This window comes from Oncorhynchus gorbuscha, linkage group LG05 (genome assembly GCF_021184085.1).
Source record: "Oncorhynchus gorbuscha isolate QuinsamMale2020 ecotype Even-year linkage group LG05, OgorEven_v1.0, whole genome shotgun sequence".
Lineage (NCBI taxonomy): Eukaryota > Metazoa > Chordata > Actinopteri > Salmoniformes > Salmonidae > Oncorhynchus > Oncorhynchus gorbuscha.
The window spans coordinates 9004611-9028184 of NC_060177.1; the positions used below are offsets into that span (position 1 = coordinate 9004611).

General features: G+C 45.0%; 1 protein-coding gene across 5 annotated transcripts in view; it reads left to right on the top strand.

Annotated features, from left to right (window-relative positions):
- Positions 1–23574, top strand: part of trip4 (thyroid hormone receptor interactor 4) — an 82781-nt gene that overhangs the window by 22962 nt on the left and 36245 nt on the right. The window lies entirely within an intron of this gene.

The following is a 23574-nucleotide window of genomic DNA, read 5'->3' on the forward strand; positions in this document are numbered from 1 at the left end:
TGTTTTTGAGTGATTGAAGAAAGGAGTAGGTTTCTAACATATAATTACCAGTTATTACCACTGTGCAGCAAGCATTCATGTAGGGCTGTGATGGTCATGGTATTTTGGATGACGGTAATTGACCACAGTAATAAATAAATAAACACGCCCACTTTCTCATCTCCTCCGCTCCTGACTGTATGTGCTGCCATAGAAATAGAATGAATAGAACGGTCATCCCCATTCAACTCAGACGGCATAATGGCTGGACTGGCAGCCACTGTGAGTGTGAGTTTAGGAGCAAACCAGGAAGTAAAGTATGTGCTGTGATTTGTTGATTCAACTCAATTTGAGAGCGAGGGAGAGACTGACTTTCATATGCATAAAAAGCTTATTTCTCTCATTTGTTGCACAAATTTGTTTATATTCCTGTTAGTGAGCATTTCTCCTTTGCCAAGATAATTCATCCACCAGACCGGTGTGGCATATCAAGAAGCTGATTAAACAGCATGACCATTACACAGGTGCAACTTGTGCTGGGGACAATAAAATGCCACTCTGAAATGTGTAGTTTTATCATACAATGCCACAGATGTGAGGGAGCATGTAATTGGCATGCCAAATGCAGGAATGTCCTCCAGAGCTGTTGCCAGATAATTGAATGTTAATTTCTCTACCATAAGCCGCCTAAAGTTGTTTTAGAGTATTTGGAAGTACGTTCATCTGGCCTCAACTGCATACCACACGTAGGCCGTAGCTAAATGTTGTATACTTAAACAATAAGGCCAGAGGGGGCGTGGTATATGGCCAATATACCACGGCTAAGGGATGTTCTTACGTGCAATTCGGCGTGCCTGGATACAGCCCTTATGTGTGGTATATTGGCCATATACCACACCCCCGAGGTGCCTTATTGCTATTGTAAACTAGTTACCAATGTAATTAGAGCAGTAAAAATAAATGTTTTGTCGTAACTGTGGTATACGGTCTGATATACCACGGCTGTCAGCCATTCAGGGCTCGAACCTCCCAGTTTATAATACTGTATGTATCCCCAGTATATAGAAAGAACTAGAGATGGAGAAATGACTGTTGTGTTGGCTACATTCCACTTAAAAAATATATTCACCCCACAGTTGCTGACAAATACAGTATTTTTAGAATCACATCAAGTTATTTAGACAAAGTAGTTTAACATAATGTCCCACATCTACATTCACTATGTGTACATTATCTATGTCATGTGTGTGTTTTCAGATTCACTGCTAATTCATAGCCTAGGACACCCCAAGCCCCAAACCGCACACCCACAATCTACCACGCCAAATAGATTGGATCGATCCAAGCTCTTAATAAGAGCCAGATTTTTCACACCGTTCCCTAGTTTAGCCTGCCTTAGCGCTGGGTTGGCGACCGCAGGGCAGGTAGTCTAATCTGGCATTGTTAAAGGAGATATATGTAGAGACAAAGCTAGCTCCTATTTCTGCTTTTAGTGGAGCTGAGTGCTCTATTGATCTCTATTGACTGACCACGGGCCGGGTCATGTGGACTTGCAATTTGTGTTTCAGCAGAGGTCCACAGTGTGTGTGTACGATGTGTAATGAGTGTATGAGGAAGAAAGAGTGTGCGTTTGTCTTTATGTTGCTAATGTATCATAAGAAGATCTAAGTATTCAGACATGAATATGTTACAATGTGAATAGCTGCCTAGCGTGTCATGAGGTTAGTCGGTATAAACCACAAGTCATGTAGCTTTCATCAGGTCTGTTCATTATGTTATAGTTGTTTATGACTTATTAAGCAGTTAGAACAACAATTGGTCTCCATTTGGGATTTTCCTGTCTGTGTCCTATAGCGTTTCCAGGGCTGACCTCCCACAGTGTCTGTGCCCTATAGCGTTTCCAGGGCTGACCTCCGGAGTGTCTCTGTCTGTGTTTTACAGTGTTTCCAGGGCTGACCTCCGGAGTGTCTGTGTCCTATAGCGTTTCCAGGGCTGACCTCCCACAGTGTCTGTGCCCTATAGCGTTTCCAGGGCTGACCTCCGGAGTGTCTCTGTCTGTGTTTTACAGTGTTTCCAGGGCTGACCTCCGGAGTGTCTGTGTCCTATAGCGTTTCCAGGGCTGACAGTGTTTCCCACAGTGTCTGTGTCCTATGTTTCTGACCTCCCACAGTGTCTGTGCCCTATAGCGTTTCCAGGGCTGACCTCCGGAGTGTCTCTGTCTGCGTTTTACAGTGTTTTCAGGGCTGACGGAGTGTCTGTGTCCAGCGTTTCCAGTGTCCCACTGTGTCCTATAGCGTTTCCAGGGCTGACTCTGTCCCACAGTGTCTGTGTCCTAGGGCTGACCTCCCACAGTGTCTGTGTTTCCAGGGCTGACCTCGGAGTGTCTCTGTCTGTGTTTTACAGTGTTTCCAGGGCTGACCTCCCACAGTGTCTGTGTCCTATAGCGTTTCCAGGGCTGACCTCCGGACTACAGTGTTTCCCTGACCTGTCTGTGTTTTACAGTGTTTCCAGGGCTCGGAGTGTCTGTGTCCTATATCGTTTCCAGGGCTGACCTCCGGAGTGTCTGTGTCCTGTCTGTTCCTTTAGGGCTGACCTCCCAGTGTCTGTGTTCTATAGTGTTTCCAGGGCTGACCTGAGTGTCCAGGGTCTCCCACTGTCTGTGTCCCAGTGTTTCCAGGGCTGACCTCCGGAGTGTCTCTGTCTGTGTCCTACCTATCTGTTTCCTATAGGGCTGACCTCCCAGAGTGTCTGTGTTCTATAGTGTTTCCAGGGCCGAACTCCAGAGCTGCTCTCCTCTCCTTGTAAGTGCGTCCACAAGCTCCAACTGATGCCAACGTTTCCTTGTGCAGTAATGCAATATTTATATGCTGAAAAGCCTTCCTGACACACACACACACACACACACACACACACACACCACACACACACACACACACACACACACACACACACACACACACACACACACACACACACACACACAACACAGTGGATATATGGGAGACAGGTTAAAGTCATACTATCCTATTTTTTTCCCCTTCTCTGTTTCTGTAACATGTGAATCTTCAGCCTGTCTTTCCCTGTCTTCTCCCCGCTGTCTTTCCCTGTCTTCTCCTTTATCAGCCCCCTGGAACATATTGTCTTTCCCTGTCTTCTCCTTTATCAGCCCCGGAACATATAGTCTTTCCCTGTCTTCTTTCCTTTATCAGCCCCGGAACATATTGTCTTTCCCTGTCTTCTCCTTTATCAGCCCCGGAACATAGTCTTTCCCTGTCTTTATCAGCCCCCTGAACATCTGTCTTCTCCTTTATCAGCCCCGGAAAATATTGTCTTTTCCTGTCTTCTCCTTATCATCATGTGGTTCCCTGTCTTCTCCTTTAACATATTGTCTTTCCCTGTCTTCTCCTTTATCAGCCCCCGAACATATTGTCTTTCCCCGGAACATATTGTCTTTCCCTGTCTTCTCCTTTATCAGCCCCCGGAACATACTGTCTTTCCCTGTCTTCTCCTTTATCAGTCTTTCCCTGTCCCCTTTATCAACCTGTCTTTCTACTGTCTTTCCCTCCTTTATCAGCCCCCGGAACATACTGTCTTTCCCTGTCTTTTCAGTCCCCAGGAACTCTGTCTTTATCAGCCCTTTATCAGCCCCCATACTGTCTTTCCCTGTCTTCTCCTTTATCAGCCCCCGGAACATACTGTCTTTCCCTGTCTTCTCCTTTATCAGCCCCCGGAACATACTGTCTTTCCCTGTCTTCTCCTTTATCAGCCCCCGGAACATACTGTCTTTCCCTGTCTTCTCCTTTATCAGCCCCCGGAACATACTGTCTTTCCCTGTCTTCTCCTTTATCAGCCCCCGGAACATACTGTCTTTCCCTGTCTTCTCTTTATCAGCCCCCGGAACATACTGTCTTTCCCTGTCTTCTGCTTTATCAGCCCCCGGAACATATTGTCTTTCCCTGTCTTCTCCTTTATCAGCCCCCGGAAAATACTGTCTTTCCCTGTCTTCTCCTTTATCAGCCCCCGGAACATACTGTCTTTCCCTGTCTTCTCCTTTATCAGCCCCCGGAACATACTGTCTTTCCATGTCTTCTGCTTTATCAGCCCCGAACATACTGTCTTTCCCTGGAACATACTGTCTTTCCCTGTCTTTCTTCTCCTTTATCAGCCCCCGGAACATACTGTCTTTCCCTGTCTTCTCCTTTATCAGCCCCGGAACATACTGTCTTTCCCTGTCTTCTCCTTTATCAGCCCCCGGAACATATTGTCTTTCCCTGTCTTCTCCTTTATCAGCCCCTGGAAAATACTGTCTTTCTGAGTTTGTCTTCTCCTTTATCAGCCCCCGGAACATACTGTCTTTAACCCTGTCTTCTCCTTTATCAGCCCCCGGAACATACTGTCTTTCCCTGTCTTCTCCTTTATCAGCCCCCGGAACATAGCTTTATCAGCCCCGGAACATACTGTCTTTCCCTGTCTTCTCCTTTATCAGCCCCGGAACATATGTCTTTCCCTGTCTTCTCCTTTATCAGCCCCCGGAACATACTGTCTTTCCCTGTCTTCTCCTTTATCAGCCCCCGGAACATACTGTCTTTCCCTGTCTTCTCCTTTATCAGCCCCCGGAACATACTGTCTTTCCCTGTCTTCTGCTTTATCAGCCCCCGGAACATATTGTCTTTTCCTGTCTTCTCCTTTATCAGCTAATACCCCCTGGAACATACTGTCTTTCCCTGTCTTCTGCTTTATCAGCCCCCAGAAAATATTGTTTTTCCTGTCTTCTCCTTTATCAGCCCCCGGAACATACTGTCTTTCCCTGTCTTCTGCTTTATCAGCCCCCGGAAAATATTGTTTTTCCTGTCGCGGCTGTGAAGGTGGATGTGGTTGTTAAGAATTAAATTTCACTCGGAACAGGCTTCATTATCTTTTGTATGTGTGTCTCCACGTGCGTGGGCGCGTGACGGAGAGGCTTTGAACACTCACCCCAATTTGTAGCCACACGCGCACACAAACACACACACACACCTCCTCCCTCCACTCTGTTTCCATGCTAGGCAGTTTGCCATGGCAGAGAGAGGTCAGACAACATGTGATTCTGCAGTGGTGGTGTGGAATGCATTCAGCCCCAGTCCCCAGGCTCTGAATGACAACCAGCCAGCCAGCCCAGCCCAGCCCAGCCAGCCCAGCCAGCCAGCCAGCCAGCCAGCCAGCCCAGCCTGCCAGGCAGCCCAGCCAGCCAGCCCAGCCAGGCAGCCCAGCCAGCCAGCCAGCCACAGGTCTACAACACCAGGAACAATACATATGTCCATTTGCTGGACTAAATGGTTGCACTACTTATAGTTTCACTAGTGTTTTCAGAACCACTAAATTACACGCCTTTCAGTTTCAGGGAGGAAAGTCAGTTAGTGTTTGGTCATATGCCCAGTTCTGTTGGGTTTTTGTTTGTTAGTGCGCTGAACCAGACTAATAGTCATTGATGGATTTTGCTCACTGTGTCCTTCCTACCTCAGATATCCAAAACCGTCACATCAAATGAGTTAAAAGCTCAGTCTTAGAATGTTGACGACTATTATACACAATAAAAGAGAAGTCATTGAATTCCCAGATAGATTATGGATTTGGATGTTCAACAGGTTCAAAGAAACTAATTAGGTCCACTGACAGTCAGTACATTCCTCGCCTTTGATTCTGAGTATAGTCCAATTGTGATGGAAGCTGAACTATCACTTTGTCATTCTACTTGACTGGTAACATATTACAATGATAAAAGCAATTAGAACCTTTTGATTCATCTTACCAAAGTATCATATCTTCAGTTATTTTATCCCTGTAAGGATTTTAGTCCACTGTTTACTCAGTTGTTGAAGAAATGCCTGGACTAATAGCTTTCTGAGTTTTTACGATATCATTGTTACAAAAATCTAACACCTCCATTTCATTTAACACCACCATCTCCGTGCCTTCCCAGAAATCAATGTTCCCTTTCTCTCTAATAAGCTTCAAAGAAGCAAAGAGACAGTTGCCATTGTTTTCAGTCTCCACGTCTGGTGTTCACAATGGATGCCCCAAAAATGGCTCCCTGTGAGGCCTACGTCTTTGCCAGTTTTCTGCTTGGAGTTGGGAAAGGAATGGTCCCTGACCCAGTCCAGAAACAACCCCTAGCCTCCACCAACTAGACACTTACTGTACATCTGAAAATAATTGGATAGATATAAGCAATATGGTAGTTGGGTCCACCTTGCCCTCTGATAAACTAAGTGCAACTTCCGCTATATAGCTAATACCCATCCAATCTTCTCAGATCATACACAAATGCCTAATGCTTCTGTTAGGGGATGTTTCTAGACTTGGCCTAATGCTTCTGTTAGGGGCTGTTTCTAGACTTGGCCTAATGCTTCTGTTAGGGGCTGTTTCTAGACTTGGCCTAATGCCTTTGTTAGGGCTGTTTCTAGACTTGGCCTAATGCCTCTGCTAGGGCTGTTTCTAGACTTGGCCTAATGCCTCTGTTAGGGCTGTTTCTAGACTTGGCCTAATGCCTCTGTTAGGGGCTGTTTCTAGACATGGCCTAATGCCTCTGCTAGGGGCTGTTTCTAGACTTGGTCTCATGCCTCTGTTAGGGGCTGGGACTTGGTCCTAATGCTTCTGTTAGGGGCTGTTTCTAGACTTGGCCTAATGCCTCTGTTAGGGCTGTTTCTAGACTTGGCCTAATGCCTCTGTTAGGGCTGTTTCTAGACTTGGTAGGCTGGTAGGCTGGTCCTGTCACCCAGGCTGGTAGGCTGGTCCTGTCGCCTGGTAGGCTGGTCCTGTCGCCCAAGCTGGTCCTGTCGCCCAGGCTGGTCCTGTCGCCCAGGCTGGTCCTGTCACCCAGGCTGGTAGGCTGGTCCTGTCACCCAGGCTGCTAGGATGGTCCTGTCGCCCAGGCTGGTCCTGTCGCCCAGGCTGGTCCTGTCGCCCAGGCTGGTCCTGTCGCCCAGGCTGGTCCTGTCCCAGGCTGGTCCTGTCGCCCAGGCTGGTCCTGTCGCCCAGGCTGGTCCTGTCGCCCAGGCTGGTCCTGTCGCCCAGGCTGGTCCTGTCACCCAGGCTGGTAGGCTGGTCCTGTCACCCAGGCTGGTAGGCTGGTCCTGTCACCCAGGCTGGTCCTGTCACCCAGGCTGGTAGGCTGGTCCTGTCACCCAGGCTGGTCCTGTCACCCAGGCTGGTAGGCTGGTCCTGTCACCCAGGCTGGTCCTGTCGCCCAGGCTGGTAGGCTGGTAGGCTGGTCCTGTCACCCAAACTGGTCCTGTCACCCAAACTGGTCCTGTCACCCAGGCTGGTAGGCTGGTCCTGTCACCCAGGCTGGTAGGCTGGTCCTGTCACCCAGGCTGGTAGGCTGGTCCTGTCACCCAGGCTGGTAGGCTGGTCCTGTCACCCAGGCTGGTAGGCTGGTCCTGTCACCCAGGCTGGTAGGCTGGTCCTGTCACCCAGGCTGGTAGGCTGGTCCTGTCACCCAGGCTGGTAGGCTGGTCCTGTCACCCAGGCTGGTCCTGTCGCCCAGGCTGGTCCTGTCACCCAGGCTGGTAGGCTGGTCCTGTCACCCATGCTGGTCCTGTCACCCAGGCTGGTAGGCTGGTCCTGTCACCCAGGCTGGTCCTGTCACCCAGGCTGGTAGGCTGGTCCTGTCACCCAGGCTGGTCCTGTCACCCAGGCTGGTAGGCTGGTCCTGTCACCCAGGCTGGTCCTGTCACCCAGGCTGGTAGGCTGGTCCTGTCACCCAGGCTGGTCCTGTCACCCAGGCTGGTAGGCTGGTCCTGTCACCCAGGCTGGTCCTGTCACCCAGGCTGGTCCTGTCACCAGGCAGGCTGGTCCTGTCACCCAGGCTGGTCCTGTCACCCAGGCTGGTCCGGTCACCCAGGCTGGTAGGCTGGTCCTGTCACCCAGGCTGGTCCGGTCACCCAGGCTGGTCCTGGTCACCCAGGCACCCAGGCTGGTCCTGTCACCCAGGCTGGTCCTGTCACACAGACTGCTGCTTGTTCCCGTGTCACAGGATCAGGCCCCCAGTCTTACATCTGTCTGACATTTAGCTCCTTTGTTTGTGTCAGCGTTCCATGGGTGCGTCACGACATCATTTCAGCTCAGAGGACAGGGCTAGACAGTGTGTGTGTGTGTGTGTGTGTGTGTGTGTGTGTGTGTGTGTGTGTGTGTGTGTGTGTGTGTGTGTGTGTGTGTGTGTGTGTGTGTGTGTGTGTGTGTGTGTGTGTGTGTGTGTGTGTGTGTGTGTGTGTGTGTGTGTGTGTGTGTGTGTGTGTGTGTGTGTGTGTGTGTGTTTTGTGCACATGTGCGTGTGTACACGTGAGGTGTGTGTTTTGGCACATGGCGGTGCGCGCGCACACGTGTCTCTGTATATATAATGTCCATGTGTGTAATGGAGCAGGAGGCATCACCTTGTCAGACCTCCAGCTAAGCAGCATCACCGCTACAGGCATCTGTCTTCATGAGGGAGGGAGGGAGGGATCTGGCTGTACCGCTGCTGCAGGGTCAAGAGATTACAAACTCAATTGTGCTCCTCAGGCGAAGGTTTGTCTGCTCAGCAACTTCCTCCCGGTGACAGATGAGAGCGAGGGAGGGAAAAGGAGGAGAGGATGCCCCGCTGCCTCGTCCTCCTCCAGACATCCTCCTCTCTCGCCCTGTGTGTGTCACAATCTGAGGCTTGATGACCAGACAGCTTCTCCTGTACCATCTCCACTCCATTACAGCTTCTCCTGTACCACCTCCACTCCATTACAGCTTCTCCTGTACCACCTCCATTACAGCTCCAAACTCCATTACAGCTTCTCCTGTACCACCTCCACTCCATTACAGCTTCTCCTGTACCACCTCATTACACTCCACCTCCACTCCAACACAGCTTCTCCTGTACCACCTCCACTCCAACACAGCTTCTCCTGTACCACCTCCACTCCAACCAACCACCTCCACTCCAACACAGTACCACCTTCCTGTACCACCTCCACAGCTCCTGTACCACCTCCACTCCAACACAGCTTCTCCTGTAGCTTCTCCTGTACCACCTCCACTCCAACACCTCCACTCCAACACAGCTTCTCCTGTCCAACACAGCTTCTCCTGTAGCACCTCCACTCCAACACAGCTTCTCCTGTAGCACCTCCACTCCAACACAGCTTCTCCTCCAACACAGCTTCTCCTGTACCACCTCTACTCCAACACAGCTTCTCCTGTACCACCTCTACTCCAACACAGCTTCTCCAAATCAAATCAAATCAAATCAAATTTATTTGTCACATACACATGGTTAGCAGATGTTAAATGCGAGTGTAGCGAAATGCTTGTGCCTCTAGTTCCGACAATGCAGTGATAACCAACAAGTAATCTAACTAACAATTCCAAAACTACTGTCTTATACACAGTGTAAGGGGATAAGGAACATGTACATAAGGATATATGAATGAGTGATGGTACAGAGCAGCATACAGTAGATGGTATCGAGTACAGTATATACATATGAGATGAGTGTGTAGACAAAGTAAACAAAGTGGCATAGTTAAAGTGGCTAGTGATACATGTGTTACATAAGGATGCAGTCGATGATGCAGAGTACAGTATATGCATATGAGATGAATAATGTAGGGTAAGTAACATTATATAAGGTAGCATTGTTTAAAGTGGCTAGTGATATATTTACATCATTTCCCATCAATTCCCATTATTAAAATGGCTGGAGTTGGGTCAGTGTCAATGACAATGTGTTGGCAGCAGCCACTCAATGTTAGTGGTGGCTGTTTAACAGTCTGATGGCCTTGAGATAGAAGCTGTTTTTCAGTCTCTCGGTACCAGCTTTGATGCACCTGTACTGACCTCGCTTTCTGGATGATAGCGGGGTGAACAGGCAGTGGTTCGGGTGGTTGATGTCCTTGATGATCTTTATGGCCTTCCTGTAACAACGGGTGGTGTAGGTGTCCTGGAGGGCAGGTAGTTTGCCCCCGGTGATGCGTTGTGCAGTCCTCACTACCCTCTGGAGAGCCTTACGGTTGAGGGCGGAGCAGTTGCCGTACCAGGCGGTGATACAGCCCGCCAGGATGCTCTCGATTGTGCATCTGTAGAAGTTTGTGAGTGCTTTTGGTGACAAGCCAAATTTCTTCAGCCTCCTGAGGTTGAATAGGCGCTGCTGCGCCTTCTTCACGACGCTGTCAGTGTGAGTGGACCAATTCAGTTTGTCTGTGATGTGTATGCCGAGGAACTTAAAACTAGCTACCCTCTCCACTACTGTTCCATCGATGTGGATAGGGGGTGTTCCCTCTGCTGTTTCCTGAAGTCCACAATCATCTCCTTAGTTTTGTTGACGTTGAGTGTGAGGTTATTTTCCTGACACCACACTCCGAGGGCCCTCACCTCCTCCCTGTAGGCCGTCTCGTCGTTGTTGGTAATCAAGCCTACCACTGTTGTGTCGTCCGCAAACTTGATGATTGAGTTGGAGGCGTGCGTGGCCACGCAGTCGTGGGTGAACAGGGAGTACAGGAGAGGGCTCAGAACGCACCCTTGTGGGGCCCCGTGTTGAGGATCAGCGGGGAGGAGATGTTGTTGCCTACCCTCACCACCTGGGGGCGGCCCGTCAGGAAGTCCAGTACCCAGTTGCACAGGGGGGGTCGAGACCCAGGGTCTCGAGCTTGATGACGAGCTTGGAGGGTACTATGGTGTTGAATGCCGAGCTGTAGTCGATGAACAGCATTCTCACATAGGTATTCCTCCTGTCCAGGTGGGTTAGGGCAGTGTGCAGTGTGGTTGAGATTGCATCGTCTGTGGACCTATTTGGGCGGTAAGCAAATTGGAGTGGGTCTAGGGTGTCAGTTAGGGTGGAGGTGATATGGTCCTTGACTAGTCTCTCAAAGCACTTCATGATGACGGAAGTGAGTGCTACGGGGCGGTAGTCGTTTAGCTCAGTTACCTTAGCTTTCTTGGGAACAGGAAGAATGGTGGCCCTCTTGAAGCATGTGGGAACAGCAGACTGGTATAGGGATTGATTGAATATGTCCGTAAACACACCGGCCAGCTGGTCTGCGCATGCTCTGAGGGCGCGGCTGGGGATGCCGTCTGGGCCTGCAGCCTTGCGAGGGTTAACACGTTTAAATGTCTTACTCACCTCGGCTGCAGTGAAGGAGAGACCGCATGTTTCCGTTGCAGGCCGTGTCAGTGGCACTGTATTATTCCTCAAAGCGGGCAAAAAAGTTATTTAGTCTGCCTGGGAGCAAGACATCCTGGTCCGTGACTGGGCTGGATTTCATCTTGTAGTCCGTGATTGACAGTAGACCCTGCCACATGCCTCTTGTGTCTGAGCCATTGAATTGAGATTCCACTTTGTCTCTGTACTGACGCTTAGCTTGTTTAATAGCCTTGCGGAGGGAATAGCTGCACTGTTTGTATTCAGTCATGTTGCCAGACACCTTGCCCTGATTAAAAGCAGTGGTTCGCGCTTTCAGTTTCACGCGAATGCTGCCATCAATCCACGGTTTCTGGTTCTGGTCCTGTACCACCTCCACTCCAACACAGCTTCTCCTGTACCACCTCCACTCCAATAACAGCCTGTGGGAAGAGCTCTGTCAAACCAGGAGTGTAACCTGGACACTTCGTATATTTTTTTTCTTTTTTTCCATAACAATAAAATTCATAGAAAATATATTGTAACTTAACATTATTACTAGTGCCACAGTACAATATTATTTTAACTATGGGATAGGTGTTCTTGTCTTTTCACATGTATAGATTCACATGTTTTCTTTCATCTGTGAGCAAGCAGCCAGGACAGAGAGACCAAGAGCCAACCACTTCCCACAGGGGCTGAGTGAACACAGATGGGGAACTCTTTTCCTTTGGCCCACTATCAAAGCTAACACTCACCTCAGGAGAGAGACGCGTTCATAAACTCCCTCTCTATCTCCATTTCCCTATTATCAAATCAAAATGTAGCCATGAAACGGTTTGTTAGCTGACTGAAATCCAATCCATTTCACTGACAGTATTGCCACTAAAGGAGGTGGATTTGTGATGGGGATAAAGGGAGATTGTGGAGGAAAATAACAAGTTTTAATACTTAAGATTCCCTGGAGTTCTTTGAAGTCTGGTTTTGAAAGCAGACATGGTAATTGTCCCTGGGGGAATTCACGTGTGTGTGTGAAGTTGGGTAAAGCCGTGTGCTAGGTAAAGAGGTTGTGTAATGCAGTGCACATGTACAATACTCTGCCCACTAACACAAATGTACATTCAACACATGTACAATACTCTGCCCACTAACACAAATGTACATTCAACACATGTACAATACTCTGCCCACTAACACAAATGTACATTCAACACATGTATAATACTCTGCCCACTAACACAAATGTACATTCAACACATGTACAATAGTCTGCCCACTAACACAAATGTACATTCAACACATGTACAATAGTCTGCCCACTAACACAAATGTACATTCAACACATGTATAATACTCTGCCCACTAACACAAATGTACATTCAACACATGTACAATACTCTGCCCACTAACACAAATGTACATTCAACACATGTACAATAGTCTGCCCACTCAACACAAATAACACAAATGTACATTCAACACATGTACAATAGTCTGCCCACTAACACAAATGTACATTCAACACATGTACAATAGTCTGCCCACTAACACAAATGTACATTCAACACATGTACAATAGTCTGCCCACTAACACAAATGTACATTCAACACATGTACACAAATAGTCTGCACTAACACAAAGTACATTCAACACTGTACAATAGTCTGACTAACACAAATGTACATTCACACATGTACATAGTCTGCCCACTAACACAAATGTACATTCAACACATGTACAATAGTCTGCCCACTAACACAAATGTACATTCAACACACATTGTATAATACTCTGCCCACTAACACAAATGTACATTCAACACATGTACAATAGTCTGCCCACTAACACAAATGTACATTCAACACATGTATAATACTCTGCCCATAACACAAATGTACATTCAACACACAGTCTGCCCACTAACACAAATGTACATTCAACACATATAATATTTCACTAACACAAATGTACATTCAACACATGCTATTCTGGCCCACTAACACAAATGTACATTCAACACATGCTATTTAATACTCTGCCCACTAACACAAATGTACATTCAACACATGTAGAGTCTGCCCACTCAAACACAAATGTACATTCAACACATGTACAATACTTTTTTGCCCACTAACACAAATGTACATTCAACAAAACGGTCTGCCCATATGTACATTCAACACATGTACAAGCCCACTAACACAAATGTACATTCAACACATGTACAATAGGTCTTAACACAAATGTACATTCAACACATGTATAGCCCACTAACACAAATGTACATCAACACATGTACAAGCCCACTAACACAAATGTACATTCAACACATGTACAACGGTCTGCCCACTAACACAAATGTACATTCAACACATGTATAATACTCCACTAACACAAATGTACATTCAACACATGTATAATACTCTGCCCACTAAACACAAATGTACATTCAACACATGTACAATAGTTATCACTAATCACAAATGTACATTCAACACATGTACAATAGTCTGCCCACTAACACAAATGTACATTCAACACATGTACAATATCTGCCCACTAACACAAATGTACATTCAACACATGTACAATAGTCTGCCCACTAACACAAATGTACATTCAACACATGTACAATAGTCTTTAACACAAATGTACATTCAACACATGTAGTAATACTCTGCCCACTAACACTGTACATTCAACACAGAGTCTGCCCACTAACACAAATGACATTCAACACATGTACAAAGTCTGCCCACTAACACAAATGTACATTCAACACATGTATAATACTCTGCCCACTAACACAAATGTACATTCAACACATGTACAATAGTCTGCCCACTAACACAAATGTACATTCAACACATGTACAATAGTCTGCCCACTAACACAAATGTACATTCAACACATGTACAATAGTCTGCCCACTAACACAAATGTACATTCAACACATGTACAATAGTCTGCCCACTAACACAAATGTACATTCAACACATGTACAATAGTCTGCCCACTAACACAAATGTACATTCAACACATGTACAATAGTCTGCCCACTAACACAAATGTACATTCAACACATGGTAATAGTCTGCCCACTAACACAAATGTACATTCAACACATGTACAATAGTCTGCCCACTAACACAAATGTACATTCAACACATGTACCTCTGCCCACTAACACAAATGTACATTCAACACATGTATAATAGTCTGCCCACTAACACAAATGTACATTCAACACATGTACAATAGTCTGCCCACTAACACAAATGTACATTCAACACATGTATAATACTCTGCCCACTAACACAAATGTACATTCAACACTAGTACTGCCCACTAACACAAATGTACATTCAACACATGTATAATACTGCCCACTAACACAAATGTACATTCAACACATGTACAATAGTCTGCCCACTAACACAAATGTACATTACATGAGTTCACTAACACAAATGTACATTCAACACATGTACAAGGTAACACAAATGTACATTCAACACATGTACAACGGTCTTATTCAACACATGTACAATGTGCCCACTAACACAAATGTACATTCAACACAGTACAACGGTCTGCCCACTAACACAAATGTACATTCAACACAGACATTCAACACATGTAGGTCTGCCCACTAACACCATGTACGTTCAAATGTACATTCAACACACTGGGATGTACATTCAACACATGTATAAACTCTGCCCACTAACACAAATGTACATTCAACACATGTACAATACTCTGTAACACAAAGTACATTCAACACATGTACAACGTTGTCTGTCAGAACACAAAGACTTCAGACAGAGAGGTAACTGTACTTATACTGTAGATCAGACCTGCCGATGCCATGTACATTCCAACACTGGGAAAAGTTGTTGTCAGAACCAAATGTACATTCAACACATGTAGGTGCAGTCATTCCATGATTTTATGGTGTATTATTATTACACTGTAGTTCTATATTTCCTCTAGCATTTTTGTCTAAGTGCTATTTGGTAACTTTTTGTCAAGTGCTATTTAGATGTTTAGACAGTTTACAGAGACACTGTAGGCTTATACTGTAGATCAGAAGAGATGCGAATTTACAACGTTTCAACACTGGGTTAAAAGTTGTTGTCAGAACCTAGTAGACTTCAGACAGAGAGGTAACTGTAGGCTTATACTGTAGATCAGACCTGATGCCAGGAACGTTCCAACACTGGGAAAAGTTGTTGTCAGAACCTAGTAGACTTCAGACAGAGAGGTAACTGTAGTCTTATACTGTAGATCAGACCTGATGCCAGGAACGTTCCAACACTGGGAAAAGTTGTTGTCAGAACCTAGTAGACTTCAGACAGAGAGGTAACTGTAGGCTTATACTGTAGATCAGACCTGATGCCAGGAACGTTCCAACACTGGGAAAAGTTGTTGAGTCTAAAAACACTGTGGGTGTTGTGAGGCCGTCCTGTTTTCTTGCCGCTCGAGGCCCACCACAGGAGGTGAAGTCATAAACAGGGCTGGGAAAATGGGACTTCGCTATGCGAGGCAACTGGTGTAAATCTCCCTGTGCAAACACATGACTTCATTACACCTGTCATCACTAAAGCTAAATTGCTAATGTGTCTCTTGCTAGCTCTTCACTGAGGCTCTCTGCGATTTGAATCGTCATGTTTGTGGAGCCCTGAGGTAAAATAAATAAACCATGATGCTCCGACCCACTTGTCAAACTGCAGGAGCTTTAAAGTCCCAGTGCAGTCAAAAAATAAATGAAATGTTCTTGTGTTTTATATAGTTGTCCACACGGAGTTGGGATATTACTGTAACATTTTGAAAATGATGATAGTGTGCTTTTAGTGTAAGCGGTTTGAAAAGACCGCCTAAAATGTCAGCCTGTTTATGTGGGCTGGCGTTTTGGCCTGACTGGTGACATCACCAGGCAGTAAATGAGTTAATAGACCAATAAGAGAGTTCCAGACCTCTCTGCCAATAACAGCTAGTTTTCACTATTCCCCTCCCCTCTCAAAACACTGATAAACACTTCTAGATAAATTATTGCTTGAGCAATCTTTGCTAAGAAGTTATTTTTGCTTCTTTTTGACCATTTTAATTGAAAACAATCATAGTAAGGTACTTAATTGTTACCCATAATTGATTTGATATTGAGATAAAAACGACTCCATTGGACCTTTTAAAAGCTTTAATCTTTCATTAAAACAATAACAAACTGGTTTTGTTAAAAAGCTGAGGGATGGGCCTGGACAAATGTAACATTGGAGAAACAAACATTGGAGGTCATATGTTGGGTTCTGATGGGGTGTGACAGTTGAACTAAGCTCATGAGACATAAGTTATGTTCTTAAAAACAATTGTATAAAATATGTATAAGTCAAAAAATGTATGAAGTAACTAATGATTTTACATATACATTTCAGTAATTTATCAAATACTCTTATCCACAGCGACTGACAGTAAGGGCATTCATATTAAGATAGCTAGGTGAGACAACCACATCACAGTCGTAGTAAGTACATTAAAGAGAAAATAAAGAGATTATCAGCAAATCCAGAGCTAGTAGGATAAGTAAGTGCAATGTTGTTGTTTTGTTTTTTTTTTTTTGGGTGGGGGGGACTGGTTCCACCAATGGGGTGCCAGGACAGAGAAGACCTTTGATTGGGCTGAACGGGAGCTGTTTCAGTTCAGCAGTTAAAGAGGACAATATTAGCTTTCATTATCAATTGTGTCATAGTTACAACTCAAAACCAAGTCTTGCGTGCGCTAGCTAGCTACTCCATTTATGTTAGCGCTAACAGTCAGTGTGCCAGGAGAGACTATGTGATAAGACCTTTTATAATTATCCACATAAAACAGTCTTTGTTCTTCAGATACACTTAAATCAACACCAGAGGTCCCAGTATGGCTATATTGGAAAGAAAAGTCCTCATGTTTAGCCTGGGTATGTAGCTGTGAATTAGCAGTCGAGCGGACTGACACAATGGAATAATTGAAGACCCTCCTTGCCGGCTCAGAGCTCCTAATAAACGCATGTCTTTCCTCGGCTTGAGGATATTAATAATGTTAATAAAAATGAGTCAGCGTTGGACAGTCTTAGATAATTAATGTGCACTCTCCTACTTGACACCGGTTGATTCTGTGGCTGAAGGACAGTCTGTAATACAGCAGTTTCATATTGATTTGGATTACTTTCTCATCATGTTCTTGTGGTGAAAGTTGTGGCAATGAAGATGTTCAGCCATTCAACATAAATGTGTTGTTATGCTACTGAAGGAGTGTTGTCAGCTTCTTGGCAATTTCAGACTTGTTTGGGTGCTTCCTGTTACTAAAGCAAATGGTTTATAAAGATGGAATCCTTAAGGTGGTCAGTCACTTTGTTCTTCAGGATGTCTGCCTTCTACAAATACTTCTCTTTACTAGATTTTCCACCGCTCCTTTACTTTGTAATTTGTTCAGAAACATTAAATGTAACACATTTTAAAAGATTTCCTAGGAATAAACGGCTACAAAGCTACAATCAGCTGGATGAGAATGAATGGGTGGAACAAGAATGACTATGTTGAAGCTCAGTGATCTGAAAAGCCACCCTCCACCACTATCATTTATTTTAGCTTGAAGCGGGTTTACAGTGAAGACACAGGTCACATGACCCATCAACGGGACTCAGACCAGTACATCTGTTTCTTTACTCTCAGTGTGAAACCAGCCTTGACAAAGCCTTAGTATTTTGGGTTTTTCACCCACTCTCTCTTTTTTTCTGTCTTTGTCTCTCTCTGTTTCTCTCTTTCTATCTTTCTCTTTTGATTTATCTGCCTCTTCTCTCTCTCTATCCATCTCTGTCTCTCCCTCTCTTCCCACCCTCCCTCTCTTCCCACCCTCCCTCTCTTCCCACCCTCCCTCTCTTCCCACTCTCCCTCTCTTCCCACTCTCCCTCTCTTCCCTCCCTCCCTCTCTTCCCACTCTCCCTCTCTTCCCACCCTCCCCCTCTTCCCACCTTCCCTCTCTTCCCACCTTTCCCACCCCCTCTCTTCCCACCCTCCCTCTCTTCCCACTCTCCCTCTCTTCCCTCCCTCCCTCTCTTCCCACCCTGCCTCTCTTCCCACCCTGCCTCTCTTCCCACTCTCCCTCTCCCTTCCCTCCCTCCCTCTCTTCCCACCCTCCCTCTCTTCCCACCCTCCCTCTCTTCCCTGCCCCTCCCTCTCTTCCCACCCTCCCTCTCTTCCCACCCTCCCTCTCTTCCCACCCTCCCTCTCTTCCCACCCTCCCTCTCTTCCCACCCTCCCTCTCTTCCCACCCTCCCTCTCTTCCCACCCTCCCTCTCTTCCCTCCCTTTGTTAAAAGCCTCCTCCACAGCTCCCTGCTCCTGTGGCTCAGTAGCTCCCTGCTCCTGTGGCTCAGTAGCTCCCTGCTCCTGTGGCTCAGTAGCTCCCTGCCAATGAAGGCCTTTTTATTGGGCTGAGATTGAGTGCAGCCAAGCGGGGCCTGACCAGGCAGGGCCAAAGCCACAGCCACACAGGCCCATTACCACCACTGCTGCCGCACAGCGCCTGGCCTCAGAGAGAGAGAGGAGATTGCTTGTCTCTGCCTCCCCTAATTGCCGACAGCAGCTGAAAAGGACCAGGGAGAGTGAGAGGGGGGAGGCAGAGCAAACAGTATTGGCTTGTTCACCAGTCATAGACCAGCAGCATGGACCCATACAGCTTATAGGGCTCTTGCTGTTATGTTGGAAGCACAGAGCTGTGTTTTTCTGTAGTTTTGAGCCGTGCAGGGTGGAGTTCACCCTACTTGTTGATCTGATGTCACGTTAGCAGTTTACCTACTTGTGATTGAGGTTTGTGTTTGACGAGGGTGAACTGCTCCTAGATCTGTGCCGAGGGCCAACTTCTATCCCATGTCTTTGTGAGGGGACAGAGGTGGGCACAGCCTTTGGGGGCCTTGATGTACTTTCTCTGCCCCTTGAATGATCCTGTAATATCCTCCTCACCCAGCCAACATCCCCGTCCTGCAGAGTATGTCTCTGGTCTCCAATGGACTCTGTGAATTTCATATTATTACAGGCGCTTATTGTTGCAGCCCGCTGGCAATATCCCAGCAAATTGAAAAGAATGGGCCTCTTATTAACTTGGCTGAGGCGGATGGCGAGGCTGCAAGCCATTTTTTTCCTTTCCTTTTCCCCACTGTGTTTATAGGGGGTTGTTTTCATTCAAGAGCCTCTCTTTTCTGAAATGTCTGTACTGTAGGGAAGGTGGCTAACCCACCACTCACCACCTGAGAAACTATTATTAAAGAGCTGCAGTATGTTGAGCCGCGGAATCCTTAGCAGGCTGAAGACTCTCAAAGAAGAGCTAGCTAGTTCACTGTGTTCACTCTCCTTGAACACCCAAAAACACTTTTTTAATGAGGGTATCGTTGCAAAACTAAAAGAAGGTGCCTGTAACATTGCTGAGAGAGTTGCCGTTGTCAGTGAAACCATAGCAACATTGGCAGCAATCAAAACTGCCGGTGCCCGCTTGCTAACGATTTGGAAATTCTCCAAACTTTTGGAAGAGTTGCACATTTTGGACACATCTTCCCAGTGTTTGTGACTGTGATAGAATTAGCACGAAACTAGCAATTGAACACTTGAGCCAGTTTGAGGTCCAATCTGCCCTCATATTTTCATCAAGTCTAAGACATTTGCATGATTCAAGACAGAAGATTTTGAGAACCTAGACTCAAAACTCAATATATATTTTTAATATACTTTCTTTGTTGGGATGCAGTTTAATTTAAAACATTAGGGCAAACTGTACAAATGTGGCTCTTAATTAAAAATGTTAAGCTTTTAATGATGTCAAACCTTCAGTGTGTACGAGGCCTACGTTATCAGAGAGGTTTTGGAATATGGAACAATGAAGGTTTTTATGGAGTCAGAGTTGTATCCCTTTGTTAGCGTGTGTATCTTGACCTCATTAGATCATGCCTGATGCATTTGGAGTGTTTGAGTGAGCCACTGCTACGGCCCAATGTTTCATACCTTTTTGATTAGCATGGTATGGAAACAATTAGACTCGGGGAGGGGAGGCAAAGCCGGCTCCATTCGACAGCTTTAAATGCTAATTGGCTAATGGAGGATGAAAGAGCAGGCGACCGGCTGCGTTTTTGACATGAGCTCACTCAGACGCTGGATTCAGCTACTCTCAATTCATCTGGATTTAGACGGACCACCACAGCCACCATTTTGTTTTCCTTTCAAAGCCTGTAAAAATACTACTACTGCCATCTCAAATCTGAATGTGCTTACACACTCCCAAGTTAGCTTTAAGTCAGAATATTCAAGCACGCATCACAGCAGGCGAAAACACATGTAAGGGAAGCGTTTGACGTCTTCTGTAATGGACTGGCTGCACCGGTCTTATAAATACACCTCCTCCATAGCCAAGTGGAACAAGGAGGCCTCTCTTCCTCCAGACTGACGTTCATAATTACCGTAGTGGGATGCTTGCTTTAGGATATGGGCTATTTCCCCTGACTGAGATGATAGAGGAGGGATAGCTATACAGTATGATATAGGACTTCCATCTTTTCTGTGGACAACCCCTGTGTTCGCTAACCCTCGTAACCACTCGGAATGTTGCAAAATTGGTGAGAGATTTATGGAGCTACTCTCCCACTTTAGCAGAGAAGCACTCAAAGGTTGAATCTCACACTTCGCTAGCGGAGTGTCATTCAGAGCCGGTCTGCAAAACACAATCACTACTAGTGTGTTTCTATCGGGTTCTACAACAAGCCGCCACTGTGGAATCCCTGTTGAGCTTCAGAGGGTGTTCAATGATGTTTCATCACATGTGGTTATTACGGTCAGTTCAGCGTTGACTGGGAAGTGTAATAAGCAGCCCCATCACCTCTCCCAGTTTGTCAGGAACCACACAAACTGTCTGTCTTGTCGATTCTCCTAAAAGCCCTGGATTTGTCTCAACCTTCAGTGCTGCTCTGAAGAGAGACAGAGGGGGTGTAGAGGAAAGAAGCGAGCCGTCATGAAAAGCCGCCGCTTCCTGATTTCGCAGAGATGCAATCACGGCACTATCTGATAGACGTGCTGGAGGAAATTAGATGAGCTGAGAGCCGCTTCACCTGGACAGATTGGAAAGATGACTCCTTTGTCATGAAAGTGTCAGTCAATTCCCCCTACTGTCACCTGAACAACCAATCAGAGGGAGGGAGAGATGTTTCTTCTTTCCAGGGCTCCATGCTTTGCAGTGGGAGTGTTAATTAACAGCAACAAATATGTTTTATTGTCAAATACACCGGACAAGTGCAGTGAAATGTGTTGTTTTACAGGGTCTTCCATAGTAGTATGGCGCACCTGGAGCAAATTAGGTTTAAGTACCTTGCTCAAGGGCACACCGGCAGACGTTTTACCCTGTCTGCTCGGGTTTTCGAATCAGCAACCTTTTGGTTTCTGGCCCAACCTGCCACCCTACCTGCCACCCTATCTATGTATCAACAGTACTGTACTGTCTGGAGCTCGGGCCTGAAAGAGATGTCATATTGTGTAAATAATAAATCTGTCACGGTAGAGAGATGATTACAGCTGTAATAACAAGCTACAACATGATGATACCAATTTGGTAACACTTCATTTTAAGGGTCCATAGTAAACCACTTGTAAGGCATTTACAGTTTGCTCACCATTTATAAATCATTACTCCCACATGTGTAAATGTTAGTAAGCTAGTTATTCAGACATTAATATATATTTCCTTTAGCGTCCTGTGTTGTGTGCTTGTTTTTGATTTTAAACCAGGTACTGCTGGAATGGCTACCAATAACATGGCCTTCGTTTTGTGAGAAATTACACTGGTCACTCAAAAAATTTATGAAGTATTTTAAAAATATTAATAGGACTCAATTTAGATTAGGTACTGCAAAAATAATTGACTAATGATTAGTAAATGTCTTAATAATGTGGGTGTAATGATTAATACATGGTGAACACACAATTTATAAATGCCTTCTAAATGGTTTATTATGGAACCTTATAATGAAGTGTTACCAATGATTTAATTTCCCCCACATCCAGCCCCTCCCTCTTTTTTCTACCACTATGTCTTTATAAAATCATGTTTTGTAGAACAGATGATGATGTATGTAGAATGATGATGTATGTAGAATGATGATGTATGTAGAACAGATGATGATGTATGTAGAACAGATGATGATGTATGTAGAACAGATGATGATGTATGTAGAACAGATGATGATGTATGTAGAACAGATGATGATGTATGTAGAACAGATGATGATGTATGTAGAATGATGATGATGTATGTAGAACATGATGATGATGTATGTAGAACAGATGATGATGTATGTAGAACAGATGATGATGTATGTAGAACAGATGAAGATGTATGTAGAATGATGATGATGATTATGTAGAAGAGATGATGATGTATGTAGAACAGATGAAGATGTATGTAGAATGATGATGATGATTATGTATGTAGAATGATGATGATGTATGTAGAACAGATGATGATGTATGTAGAATGATGATGATGTATGTAGAACAGATGATGATGTATGTAGAATGATGATGATGTATGTAGAACAGATGATGATGTATGTAGAATGATGATGATGTATGTAGAACAGATGATGATGTATGTAGAATGATGATGATGTATGTAGAATGATGATGATGTATGTAGAATGATGATGATGTATGTAGAATGATGATGATGTATGTAGAATGATGATGATGTATGTAGAACAGATGATGATGTATGTAGAATGATGATGATGTATGTAGAATGATGATGATGTATGTAGAATGATGATGATGATGTATGTAGAACAGATGATGATGTATGTAGAATGATGATGATGTATGTAGAACAGATGATGATGTATGTAGAACAGATGATGATGTATGTAGAATGATGATGATGTATGTAGAATGATGATGATGTATGTAGAATGATGATGATGTATGTAGAATGATGATGTATGTAGAACAGATGATGATGTATGTAGAACAGATGATGATGTATGTAGAATGATGATGATGTATGTAGAACAGATGATGATGTATGTAGAACAGATGATGATGTATGTAGAATGATGATGATGTATGTAGAATGATGATGATGTATGTAGAACATATGATGATGTATGTAGAACAGATGATGATGTATGTAGAACAGATGATGATGTATGTAGAACAGATGATGATGTATGTAGAACGATGATGATGATTATGTATGTAGAATGATGATGTATGTAGAACAGATGAAGATGTATGTAGAATGATGATGATGTATGTAGAATGATGATAATGTATGTAGAACAGATGATGATGTATGTAGAATGATGATGATGTATGTAGAACAGATGATGATGATGTATGTAGAATGATGATGATGTATGTAGAATGATGATGATGTATGTAGAACAGATGATGATGTATGTAGAA